The following is a 14684-nucleotide window of genomic DNA, read 5'->3' as shown; positions in this document are numbered from 1 at the left end:
TGGCTCAGTGTTGGGATAAGGCCATGAAATTTTTTTAGCAATGAGTTTGGCGTATATCATCATCATCATCATCATTTATTTATATAGCGCCAACATATTCCGTAGCGCTTTACAATTGGGGACAAACGTAATAAACTAATAAACAAACTGGGTAAAACAGACAAAGAGGTGAGAAGGCCCTGCTCGCAAGCTTACAATCTATGGGACAATGGGAGATTGACACATGAGGTTAAGTATACATTTTGCATCTTGGCCCAGCCAGACTGCAAAGGTAGGGTGACTCATAAGCTAAATGATCCTGTCACACAACAATGTTGGTCCGGGGGTAGTTGTCTTGTGTGAAATTGTGTAACAGGCTAAAGGTAGTGAGGTTAAGATGGTGGTTGAGGAATATTATAAGCTTGTCTGAATAGGTAGGTTTTCAGAGAACGCTTGAAAGTTTGTAGAACAGAGGAGAGTCTTATTGTGCGAGGGAGAGAGTTCCATAGAGTGGGTGCAGCCCGAAAAAAGTCCTGTAACCGGGAATGGGAGGATGTAATGAGGGTGGATGAGAGACGCAGATCTTTTGCAGAACGGAGTTGCCGAGTTGGGAGATATTTTGAGACAAGAGAGGAGATGTATGTTGGTGCAGCTTTGTTGATGGCCTTGTAGGTTAGTAAAAGTATTTTATATTGGATTCGGTAGAAGACAGGCAGCCAGTGTAGAGACATACAGAGTGATTCAACAGAGGAATAGCTATTTGCAAGGAAAATCAGTCTTGCCGAAGCATGCAAAATAGATTTTAGGGGTTTGAGTCTGTTTTTGGGAAGACCAGTAAGGAGGGAATTGCAATAGTCAATGCGGGAGATGATTAGTGCATGAATTAAGGTTTTAGCAGTGTCTTGTGTGAGATATGTGCGGATTCTGGAAATGTTCTTTAGATGTATGTAACATGATTTAGATATAGAGTCAATGTGGGGAACAAAGGATAGGCGTGAATCAAGGATTACACCTAGGCAGCGAGCTTGTGGGGTGGGATTTATGGTCATGTTATCAACAGAGATAGAAATGTCAGGTATGCTCTTGTTGGCGGGTGGGAATATTATTAACTCTGTTTTAGAAAGATTAAGTTTGAGTTGACGAGAGGACATCCAAGATGAAATGGCAGAAAGACAGTCAGTTACACGGGACAACACAGATGTCGAGATATCAGGAGAGGATAGATAGATTTGGGTATCATCCGCATAGAGATGATACTGAAAGCCAAAGGAACTTATTAGATTTCCAAGAGAAGCGGTATAGATAGAGAACAGCAGAGGACCTAGCACCGAGCCTTGTGGTACTCCAACTGATAGGGGAAGCGGAGCAGATGTGGCTCCAGAGAAATTAACAGTGAAAGAGCGATTAGAGAGGTAAGATGAGAACCAGGATAGAACTGTGTCTTGAAGACCTAGGGATTGCAGCGTTTGTATGAGAAGAGAGTGGTCAACGGTGTCAAATGCAGCCGAGAGATCAAGGAGAATTAGGAGAGAGTAATGGCGTTCAGTCTTAGCAGTGATCAGATCATTAACAACCTTGGTCAGCGCAGTCTCTGTGGAGTGTTGAGAACGAAAGCCAGACTGAAGAGGATCCAACAGGTTGTTTGCAGAAAGAAAGCGTGTGAGGCGAGTGTAGGCAAGTCTCTCTAGAAGCTTGGAGGGGCAAGGGAGCTGAGAGATGGGACGGTAATTTGAGAGAGAGTTTGGGTCGGAGTTTTGTTTTTTTAGAATAGGAGTAATCACTGCATGCTTGTATAGTGATGGAAAGATGCCAGTAGAGAGTGAGAGATTACAGATTTGAGTTAGAGGTGAAATGAGCACAGAAGACAGGGATCTACCAATTTGCGAGGGAATAGGATCAAGAGGACAGGAGGTAGAGTAGGAAGATAAGAAGAGCGTAGAAATTTCCTCTTCATTTGTGGGGTCAAATGAAGAAAGGGTGTCAGAGGGTAGTGGGAAGGAAATGAGCTGATGGCTTGTTGAGGAGGAGGATACCATTTCTAGTCTGATCTTGTCAATCTTGTCCTTGAAGTAGGAAGCAAGATCCTGAGCACTGATAGTAGATTGAGGGTTCGGGGTGGGAGGATTGAGAAGATGATTAAATGTATTGAAAAGGCGTTTGGGGTTAGAAGCCTGAGCATAGATAAGAGATTGAAAGTATGTTTGTTTTGCAGTGTCCAGAGCATTTCGATAGGAGTGGTAGACAGAAGTATATGTGAAGAAGTCATTAGAGCTTCGAGATTTACGCCAGTGACGTTCTGCTTTACGGGACAGTTTTTGAAGATTTCGTGTTGCTTTGGTGTGCCACGGTTGACATCGAAGTCGACGTGTAGTATGAAGTGTCGCTGGAGCCACTTGATCAAGGGCCGTTGCTAAGGTTAGGTGAAAATGAGGTACTGCCATCTCAGGGGATGAGAATGTAGAGATAGGGGAGAGAAGGTGTTGGAGAGAGGTGGAAAATTGTTGAAGATTAATAGAATTCAGATTTCTACGAGTATGAGGAGGCTTGGTAGAGTTAGACAGTAGAGAGGTTAGAGCAGTGGGGGTGAGAGTGTAGCTGATAAGGTGATGATCCGAGAGGGGGAAGGGTGTATTAATAAAATTAGAAACTGAGCATAGTCTAGAGAAAACAAGATCAAGGCAGTGGCCATCCTTATGAGTAGATGATTCAATCCACTGGGAGAGGTCAAGTGAGGATGTTAGAGAGAGTAGTTTGGAAGCAGCTTTGGAAGGTGGGTTATCAATGGGGATGTTGAAGTCACCCATGATGATGGTGGGGATGTCTGAAGATAAGAAGTGAGGGAGCCATGCAGAGAAATCCTCAATAAATTGTTGGTGTGCTCCAGGGGGACGATAGATCACCGCAACACGTAGGGAGAATGGATTAAAAATGCGAATAGCATGTACTTCAAAAGATGTGAACGTGAGTGATGGGACATTTGGTAGAACTGTGTATGTGCACTGTGGGGTGAGAAGTAGTCCAACCCCACCTCCTTGTCTGCCTTCAGGTCTGGAGGTGTGGGTGAGATGGAGGCCACCATGTGAAAGTGCTGCAGGTGAGGCAGTGTCTGATTGCATGAGCCATGTTTCTGTTATTGCCAGAAGGTTGAGGTTTTTTGAGAGGAAGAGATCATGAACGGAGGTAAGTTTGTTACAAACAGATCGTGCATTCCAAAGGGCACATTTAAAGGACTTGGGAAGAGAGGGTAGACAGGTGATGTGTTTGAGGTTTGCTATAGAACGGTAGTGTTCTGATGTATGTGTGTGTGAGGAGTGTGGGGGACCTGGATTAGGTGATATATCACCAGCTAATAGAAGCAGAGTGAGCGAAAGATAGGCAAGGGGATTGTAAGATGTGTGGCCTTTTATTTTCTGGCGACAGGTGGAGGCTGTACTTGTTAGAGATAATAAATAGGACAACAGTTCATGGGTGTTAAATAGAGGTGAGTGGAGTAATGCAGGTGCAATATGAACAAATTGGTGTGTTGGTGGAGGGGTGAAAGATGACACAGTCCTAAAGATCATGCCATGAAATGAGACTAAGAAAAGCAATTTGTGAAACATTGTGATAAAAGGGGTAAAAGCAAAAAGCAAGGGTATTTTAAGAATTACCTCTTAGCAGTATTCCATATAAATAGACAAGTAGTGCAGAAATAGGCTGTGGCAGATGTTGCTTATTGCTGGGAGTAAAAGCAAGTCAAATGTAGTCCAATGTTTGTCCAACTGTGTTGTCTAACTGTGCATTTTCGTCCACTTTGTGAGAAAATCCCACTTCGTGCAGAAATCACACACGTCTAACCCCACATACGTCTCCCCATACTTTTATATCGGTGTTCAGCAGGGCAATAGATATGTAGTTTGAACAGTGTGCGGGATCTTTCCTAGGTTTAGGGATGGTGACCGACTGAGACTGAAGCATCTCCGTTGGGAAGCTCTCCTTTTCGGTACCTGTGTTATAGAGTTGTTCAAGGACCGGAGAAAGTTATTATTATAGATTTTAGATTTAAAGGTAATATAAATATTATTAATATAATCATCGGGTCCAGTAATATTTTTTAAGCAGTGGCTGCTATCTTCAGCTAGACCAGTTCACATGCTGGAAGTTATATAATCGCTATAGCAGTTCCCATATTTAATAGTATATTGTTCATTGGCCAGTACATAAGTCATCTTTGTGTGAGTAGTGTCCCACCACTAGTCAATGCTGGGAACACGTCCAATGTTGCAGCCTAGGGCTGTTTATCAATATGTGTGTATAGGAATAATACCTATTAGACCAGCTATCGCCTTATGGTGGCAACAGGTAGCTCATAGTCCTATTGATGCAGACTAAAATGTGGTTAATGCTGGGCAGATACAAGATGCTGAACTAATTCCACTACTAATTTGATGTTCAGAAAGATCCAATCTGAAGGTGGAATATCAATGAATGTGCATTTATAATCATGCATTAAATATGACCACATGCTCCTAAGTAACCCTCCATCTGAGTGCCTCACTGTAAATTACAGCTTGGTGGTCAATAGGCACCCAATATACCTAATGCAAAAATGCATGGTGCCAGGGCAAACATCAGTGGAACTCATACTCTTTAAACGTTACATTGAAAATAAAAAACATTATGTTGCTTGTTTAATTGCATTATCTGTTTGTTACTAGGATGGAGTAGAATGATCAGATCACATGTAGATCAACTTCATACTGGGTACACAAAATCAACACAGTAAACTAGAGTGTATACTAGAAAGATTGGTAATTACCATAAGAGACATTATTTATGCCACAATATCAAATATTGTGCAATATAGACATGACATCCCTATAGTCAGAAGGTATAATTAATATGGTTTCCTTAAGCACATGATAGTAACCATGGTAATATGTGAATCTGAATTTGTCATAGATTTTCCACTGACAGCACTCTCAAGGTAGGCAGTCCACTAGCAATATGTACCTAAAAATAAAGAAAGGAAGTAGTGTCTTCCCTTTATTACTTTACAGAGAGTACAAGGAGAAACCACAACAAAATTCTTGTAGACACATTTTAATACAAAGAGTGGGAAATTAGTGTGCTGTGAAAAGAGTTCCAAAGGCTAGAGTTCCATTCACTTGCTGACACTTTTTAACTCTCTCTGAATGTAAGGAATTTGCAATAATTGGTCATATAAAACTGCATCAAATAGCTACTCAATGTTAAACCAAACCAGTAATAGTAGAAAGAGGCACTAAATGTAGATTATGTTGGTCTTCTATTTCTTGTCTTAGTCACCACAATGCTTGTTGACCAAGTTCGGACTGGGACTAAATTGACTGCAGTTGATTAAGTCATCCAGATAGTTTACAGAAGGCATAAAGCAACGATGGATTTAACCACTTCCCATCCATTGTGATCAGCACAACATACATACAAATAATCTGTACTTCTGAAGGTGGGCACTTCCGCTAGATAAGAAGAGCTAAGGAGTCCCAGAAGTGCAAGTATACTATTTTTCCTGAGTGTCATTTATACCACTTTCATACTGCCGCCCCGGCAATATCCCGGGTTTTTGAAGCCGGGTTTTTGCAGGGTCTCGGAGCGTCCCAGCTCAGAAACACCATTCATACTGCACCTCGGACCCGGGAATTTCCCGGGTTGACCCCATTCATACTGCACAAGTCTGTGCCCTGGCAATTTGTGGGAGTCATCACCAGAGCACTTTTCATTGGCTGAAATATGGAAAAAAAAAATCTCTCTCTCTCTCTTTCTCTTTCTCTCTCTCTTTCTCTCTCTCTTTCTCTCTCTTTCTCTCTCTTCCCCCCCCCCCCCCCCCTCGATAAATCGGTTTTTAGACCCGGGATTTTTCACTTGTACCATTCATGCTGCACCAAGACCTGGGTCGTTTCAGCTCGCCCCGGGAAATACCCGGGTTTTGGTGCAGTATGAATGGGGTATTAGCTGAGTGTCTTAAATGAGTTATACTGCCTTTGCTCTCCTACACAGAACATTGAAACTACACCACATGTTTAAAGTAACACTAATTGGTAATATAAAGACCAGTGCCAGAACATGAGAATAACCTTTATCGGAAATTTGAATAAACAAGTATGACATATGTTGTGAAAGGAGTCTATATATTGCTGTCAGAATGTGAGTGAAGTTTCAAAGTCCCTTCTTCAATGGATGAACTGGATGGTGAGAGACTCCGGCACACATGGACCCAAAAGAAAAAAATATATAATACTGTACCACTCAAAAGCAAATAATATGAATAGTAAATTACGCGCATGTTATTTGAGAGGATAGATTTACTTGTAAGATTACTTTAAATATAACGGGCCTGAGTCAGCCTTGCTATCGTGATTCATTTTTATATTATTTATTTATTACTTAATTACTAATACATTCATGTATTTCAATATCATAGACTCTTGTCTTTATTGTGCAGTCAGGCTATTATTGCTTCAACCTAAACACTTTCATTCCTACTATCTCTATTCAATACTGTTTATAATTATTGTTCTGACAGTTAGCCTCTGCTGACTTGTTTGTAATTTACCTCTCAAGGAGGGCTGTTCCCTTAATAAGGACACAGGAGCAGGTCAGCAAACAGAGACTGAGAACTATAACTGGCAGGGAGGCTAAGCCCTCCCTACCTTTTACACACATATGGGCCAATCAGAATAGAGGGACTACAACTGCAGTAATCAGCCCATAACGCTGTTAATTAATTTCCCCCCAGTGTGCGCGCGTGCCCAGCTGTCATTCTAGCCGGGCCGCAGCGGTGAAAGGAAAAAGCATCCTGGTCATCACCGGGACATGTAGGCGAAAGTGACGTCCCGGTCTTCATGGTGACGACCGGGATGCACGAGGCAGACGGGAGCAAGCCGGGGCGGCCAGCAATGGAGCTGCAGCTCGTGACAGTAAACTCAGTTACAAAAAATGAATTACCCAACATCTCAAATCCATCATGCTGATGTCATCCTTGATTAGTCCTATGCTTCCAATATCTTTGTTAATCATATTCATAAACAAATAAATACAGCAAAGCAATAAATAGTGCTAAAATAATTTTATGTAAATTATAATTTGATTTGAATTATAAAAGAAAAGCAAAAGACGAAAAAGAGGAAACAAAGCCTCCAACTGGCTTACGGTGACCTTCAGGTACATGGATACCGCATATTAAATAAACTTCCATCTTAATATATAAGCAGCAAAAATATCAAAAAGGTAGTCCCAAGTTTTTAACAAATTGGGATGGGTATTGCTAGACAAATAAAACATATACAAGGATAGAAATGTGAGTGAGACTTGTCCTCTACATGAACCCCTCATAAAGTGCTAAGTCCCACTCCTCCTCTGCATTTAAGGTGGTGATAAATCTAATAGATCACTTCCCACTGTGATCTGTGGGTTTCCTGATGCTGCTAGAGGAAAGGAATCTTTCCTCCATTAGAAACATGCGTCACAGCCCGTTAAAGTCTATGGGAAATGCCATGGATATCCAAACGAATTTAGGATGCCAGTGTCTATCCCTGGCACTTAGAAAGCTGGGGGTACTCTTGTTTGAAAGGGAAGTATGCTCTTTAAAACTATGGTAGCCTTGTTTGTTTTTCTTGCCTGATGATCGTTTTTGCCCAGTAGATATTAAATAAATATGGAATGAGGGCACAAGTGTTTAGCACAGGAATGAGAAGAGTCTCAGCGTTGAAGTGGTTAATCTTCATAATCTTACCCAATAAGCAAGTAATCGCATTAGATTAATTTATATATGAGGGTAAGTTCACATGAGATGAAAAAATATTAGAAGATAGAAAACATCACTTTGGACTTTTCTTTCTGACATAGAATGTGCTTATACTTTACATTAAAAGTGTAACATGCTCTATGCAGAATTTTATAATGTTTTTACCTCCACACCTCTGCCAAAATATATGTTCCTAAACATTTCCAACTCAAGTCAGACTGATACTGAACCCAGTATTCATTGTCTATGTCTTAACTGCTTCTAAAAATGTATTAAGTAAAGCGAAATCATAAATAATTTTTACTTGAAGAGTGACACTGTTTTCCACTTTTCCTTACTTTAATTTGGCTATTATAAATAGAAAGGGAAAATTTTAAAATATATTGTGCTTATAGTTCTCCATAGGTTTTATAAAATAATGTATAAAGTCCCCAAAAAATTAAAGCACCGGTAGATAATAAAATTATCCTAGAGAATCAATTTGTTGAAGTTGTCCTTCAATCAAAGCCATATAATCAGCAATAATTGCTAGTTTATGGTCACCATGACCCAATTTTATGGCAGAGTAAAAAAAAAATTCTTAAAGTTTGTACCAGCAGCTCTTAAACAGATTTAAAGAGGAATGGGGTCAACATCCTTGTCGTCCCCCACTTACCATCATTAAATGTTTCAGTTTTATACTGTAAATAGCGTTAAAGTTCCCAAAAATGCAAAAATTATTTCAATATTATTTTGTGATAATTCCAATTAACGGTATTGAAGGCTTTATCTGCACCGATAAGAGAATAGTCTTCTACTGAAAGCCTTCTTGCATGAGTTATCAGTGCTATTATTATATTAATTATTCTATTAATATTATTGGTTCCAGACCTTCCCTCGTCAAATCCAAGTTGATTTTGATGTACTAATTACGGGAAAAATATAGATAACCTATCTGCCATTATTTTTAATAAAATATTGATATCTTAATAAGAGATTGTGTTATACAGAGATTATTTTCCATCTTTTGAATAAGTTTGCTATATAAGCAAGATTGCTAGAAGGTATTTTTGAACAACGCTGGCTTACATTCCTTCCTTCCTACTGTTTTATATTTATAATCCGATCCTGTGTGTGAAACCTTTGAAAAGATTTGATCATTTCTCAGATCCGTCAGAGGCTCAAAAAACTTTTTTTTTTGAGAATTCTCTTTAAAATGTAGCCAATGCTTAAATACAGATTTTGTCTTTAAAAATTTCATTTTTCATTTGCGAAAAATCTATTACATATTCAAGATAAGTTATAGTATAAAAGAAAAACAAACCGTACTCTAAATTTTTGAAAAGGTATCCAGTAAGCTGTTATATTAGCCTTAAATGTGTCCTACAATAAAAAGGTATGATTTTCCAGGACTTTATGTTCTGTAGAAAAAACTTTCCACTGACTAATTAAGAAACATTTAAAGTCTGGAAATCTGATAATCTCTCGGTGAACTCCATATACCATAACTTGAATCGACACCCCCGTCTATGGGTTGCTTTAAGATCTTGAATATATATCCTGATGTCCATTACATATTTCAGGTCTCCATCTAGAATAATATTTAATTGATAAAGGAAAGTTTGTTAATCATGTAACAGAATAACTAGTTATAAACCTTACAGGTGTGAAAAGTATTTTCATTCAACATTTCAACCTTAACAAATCTACCCTCTGTCTATTTCACTGGAGACTGTTTTTCACATTCAATTCATTTTATCCATTACAATCGCTGTGTTTTTTTAAAAAAATTGTTATAGACACAGGGAGAAATGGTAATGTGGCCACCCCAATATCTAATTCAACTTGAGTTCTCTTTTCTCGCTAAGATTTCATTCTTTGATTAGAGCAACATCCATGTTCAAGGATTAAAGATGTTTTAAAATATTTGTTCTCTTACAAAGTGAATGCAGTACAGTGTTTTTAGTGACATGTATCCAATTTAACATTTAGACGTTCATATATTTCATGTGTGCAGTCTTACTTCACCACAAACAAGTGACCAGTATATCAGTCAGTTGGGAGGTAAAACAACAAAATACAAGAGGAAAAAATGTCCAAAAACAAATTTCAGCACACTTTCCTTGGGTAAAATGACTTTAGGGCTATACTGTGAGTTCCTGAGAAACATACATTTTCCATCAACCACTCACATTATAACCTTTATGTTAGCCAATAATAGAAGTCAAAGCTGTGTCACAGTTAGTTATAATCATTAGTATATTAAGTAATTTATTGTGAAATAAAAAACAAAACTATTACCCAATTTTGTGAAAAATGCTTGAACTTCTACAGGACAGATAGTATGTCATCCTCACATTACAACAGTATAAGTTTAAATTTTTCATTTAATACTAAACATTATGTAATTTTGCTGTAAATGAGTTGTAGCCCCTCTTCATTAGTTACCCTTTTAGGTATGCCCACAATCTAATATTTTTTTCCAAGTCTTCCATTTTATCTTGTTTTCATTTTCAGTCCTGTCAGCTATGACAATAAATTAGTCCACTTCTAGCATCAGGTAGAGACAGGATAATAGAAATGCCACCAGGTATTATATAGTGCAGCTCCTCCTCTTTCCATGTGTTATTTTCCTTTTTCTTGTCTAGCTGAGGATAGAGGGGACAGGTAGCAAGATATTTACCTGCTTCTGTGCTCCCAACTATGCAACACTGGTGGTGCAAAACGAAGATGTGGGCTGGCTACCCGGGGGCTGCTAAATGTTACCTTTGGAATTAAATGTGGTGCAAGGTATGGAATTTTGTATTCAAATTTAAAAATGTGCATACCCCATCTGGTGTTAAGGACTCCAACATGAAAGACCAAGCACAGAGGACCTCAGAACTTGAATCAGCGTTCCCTGTTCCCTAGAAAGCAGTTTTAGTCTAGTTTAGAGTCCAACCCAAGCAAAGAGCACCCGCTCTATGCAAGCCCCTAAATTAGGGGTACTCTTGTAGAGTCTGTGACAATTTTTTGCCTACTGATTGTGAAATTGTCTTCTGGGCAGCATGCAATTCCCAGGCCCCTTGATCAATTGAAGGAGCTGATAGTCGGGATGCCCTATAATTAACATCTATCCTGTCTGCCCCTGAGTGTTCTATTAAACAACAGGAAAGCCTCTACAGCACTGCTTGCAGAGACGCATCATTGTACAGCCAGCATGCATCAGGAGGATAGAGCAGAAAATATCAAGTTAAGCAGGCAATAGCAACAGTGATTATGTGAACAGAACGCCTGGAAGCTTTTTTCCCCGAGATTGCCAGTCTCTACGGTATTTATATGCATTTGAGTTCTATTTGCTAAACCCGAATTCACTACACACCACAAGTCTGCGGCTTCTGATAGAAATTAATGTATTCCAATTACACGCTGACAGTCTGCTGCGAAAATAATATTTTACATATACAATTAAATATTCAGTGCTTTTGTGATTCAGCTAAATACCCAGGGGGATATGTGTATATAAGGATCATCTTATGCATTTAATAGCATATCAAAACATGATCAAGTGATCTATAGCATCATCATCATCATTTATTTATATAGCGCCAACATATTCTGTAGCGCTTTACAATTGGGGACAAACACAGTAAACTAATAAACAAACTGGGTAAAAAGACAAAGAGGTGAGAAGGCCCTGCTCGCAAGCTTATATAAATAATAGATGATTGCTGTGACTTTTCATAATATAATCTCACAATTTTTGAGGACAAACTTTAAATATTGTGGGATGTGAAAAGCATTATTCCTTACTGATGAATTGTTGAAAGAACATTATGAAGTGTGTTTTTTTAAGTTCATATTTTTTTATCCATTGTAACATTATTCAAATAGGGTTAGTAGTTATTAGATCAGTGCACTGATCAGAATATATGTTTATGTGTTTTTTTATAGTGTTTATTATGTTCTAAATATATCAGGGACGGACTGGGACTAAAAATCAGCCCTGGCATTTAGAGTCCACCTCAGTTCCAACAGGAAAGAAACCGAGGTGGGCCTGCGCGGCAGCACCGAAAAATGCGTGACCACATTGTGTTGTGGGTGTGGCCAACATGGGGCAATGATACATACATTAAAATAAAACATTACATTTATCACGCCACCCCCCGAGACACATTATGACACCCCCAGCCCACTGTACTTATCTATGCTTCTGGTGCTGCTGACATCCATCAGGGTGGGAACTTTCTGTAGAGTGAGCAGGGAAGCTCTTAGTCTCACAAGATTACCAAATCTTGTGAGACTTGGAGCTCCTCGGCTTGCTCCGCAGGCTGTGTCCTATCCAGAGACTTGGAGCAGCTATCCGCTCCCTCTTGCTAACCAGAACTGGATTAACACTTGGGGGGCCCGGGGTATTTAAGACAGGGAGCCCCTATTATGTAACATGGCTATCATTTTAGACAAATGTTAGACAAATACACATGCAAAACTGTGTGCAATACTGTTAGTTGCACGCAGCTCTGCCTTCACAAGCAGTACAGTATGAAGCGGGACATATCTCCCAATTGTCCTTGTAGTCGGCCCAGATCTCACTAGACGAGACAGTCACCAAAATTCGGGACTTCCCCACCAGATTCAGGACAGTTGGCAGACTGTCCTGCTCTCTCCTACCTGTCTTGTTACTTTCACCACCTCTGGCTCCTGGTGTCTTTAGTTTAGTTGCTGCTTGTCTGGATACTGGAATGTTGGAGGCTCTATTTGGAAAAAAAAATGGGTACATGTAATTTAGAAAACTCCAACCAGCCCTGGTGTTTAATCAATATAACCCATGTTTTATAATTAGGCCTCCCTCCAGCCCCAACATTAAAATACTAGTATTCACATTTAATATAAATAGCTGTTGCTGCTGCTGATAAATAAACCTATTTCCCTCCCTCCAAACAACCCCAGCAATAAATGAAATAGCATTTACGTTTAATAAATATACCTGTTTCCGCAACCATCACTGCCATTAAATAATTCATATTCACCATTTTTTTCCCAAACAGTCCCACTTTTAATTAATAGCCCCCAAACCACCCCATCATTAAATTAAAGGTCCAATCACCCTTTCTTAAATTGCTAGGCCCTAATATAAAATTAACCCACATCACCCCACAAATAGCGCAAATTAAATAATTAGCCCCCACCTAAACTTCACCATTAAATTAATAGCCTACCTCCCACATTATATTAACATTCTCCTGCTTCCCTCATGCCTGAGTACATGCCCCCAATTGATATTATGCCACACAGTAGTGCCCCGAAATCATATTTTACCACACAGTAGTGCCCCAAAGTCATATTTTACAACACAGTAGTGCCCCAAAATCATATTATGCCACAATAGTGCCCCCAAATCATATTATGCCACAATAGTGCCCCCAGTTCATATTATGCCACACAGTAGTGGCCCAAAACATATTATCCCCTTTTTTGTGTGCCACCTTTTCTCTTCCCCCCCCCCTGTTATTGTTTGGCACCTTTTCTCTTCTCCCTCCCCCCCCCCCCCCCGTTATTGTGCGGCACCTTTTCCCTTCTCCCCTCCCCCCTGTTATTGTGTGGCACCTTTTCTCTTCTCCCCTCCCCCTCCTGTTATTGTGTGGCACCTTTTCTCTTCTCTCCCCCCCCCCCGTTATTGTGTTGTACCTTTTCTCTTCTCCCCCCCCCCCCCCGTTATTGTGTGGCACATTTTCTCCTCCTCCCCCCCCCCCCCCCCCGTTATTGTGTGACACCTTTTCTCTTCTCACCCCCCCTCCTGTTACTGTGTGGCACCTTTTCTCTTCTCCACTCCCCCCCTCCCCCCCGTTTTCTTTACCTACCTTCTCAGCTTCTTCTGTTTCTGTCTCCTGTCCACTCTTCAGTTGCCACCTGCCTTCCAGGACCTGCACTATGCCGCTGCGCACGGCCCATGTAACCTAGAAGTGTCGGTGCACTGACCGTCCAGTGCACGGTCAGTGCACTGACTGCTCGAACCGGCCCTACTGACCATCCGCCCTTCTGGCATTTGTCAGAAGTGCCAGATAGCCAGTCCGGCCCTGATATATATATATATTTGTAATAAAAGTGTGTTGTTTAATGTATATGGTTTCACAGATTCATTTGTGGATAGTGGTGTTCTCAATTCCCAGCTCTGTAGATTACTTGATTTGATCACTCTGATTATTTTGAACACACAGGTTCTTTACAGCTGCAGGGGTTAAATCCCCAACTTTCCAGTAATTATTACAGAGTTTAGTCTTTCAGCACCAGAAATTATTTGTATTTTTATTTTTAGTTGTTAAATATTTTCAACTGCACATTCATGCTGCAAATCTCCCATTAAACCATAGAGTACTTTTGGGATGTGGTGGGAGATTTGTTGACTGTGGAGGCTACTGGAGTAGAGTGAACTCATTTTCATGTTTGTGGAACCAGCTTGAGATGCATGATTTGTGACATTGAGCATTATACTGCTGAAAGAAGCCATTAGAAGATGGGTAGACTGTGGCCATAAAGCAATGCTCAGGGTCAGCAACAATACTCAAGTAGGCTGTGGCATTTAAAAGAATGTTCAATTGCAATTAAGGGGCCTAATATGTATCAAGAAAAACTTTCCCTACACAATTACATCAGCCTCCAACATTGACACAAAGGAGAATGGAACAATAGATTCATATTGTTTATGCCAAATTCTGACCCGACCATGCCTGTTGCAGCAGAAATCAAGGTGTCAGACCAGCCAATGTTTTTCCAATCTTCAAATGTCCAGTTAGGTGAGCCTATGTCCACTGTAACCTCAGTTTTCTGTTTTTATCTTACATTTAGTGAAACCAAGTGTGGTCTTCTGTTACTGTAGTCCATCGACTTCAAGGTTCAACGTGCTGTGCATTCAAATATGCTGTTCTGAATAGAACTGTTCTAATGCATGGTAAGTGCAGTTACTTTCGCCTTCCTGTAAGCT

This window comes from Mixophyes fleayi, chromosome 4, assembly GCF_038048845.1.
Source record: "Mixophyes fleayi isolate aMixFle1 chromosome 4, aMixFle1.hap1, whole genome shotgun sequence".
In the NCBI taxonomy this organism is placed as follows: Eukaryota; Metazoa; Chordata; class Amphibia; order Anura; family Limnodynastidae; genus Mixophyes; species Mixophyes fleayi.
The sequence above is the reverse complement of the archived record's forward strand: the minus strand, read 5'-3'. Positions refer to the sequence as shown.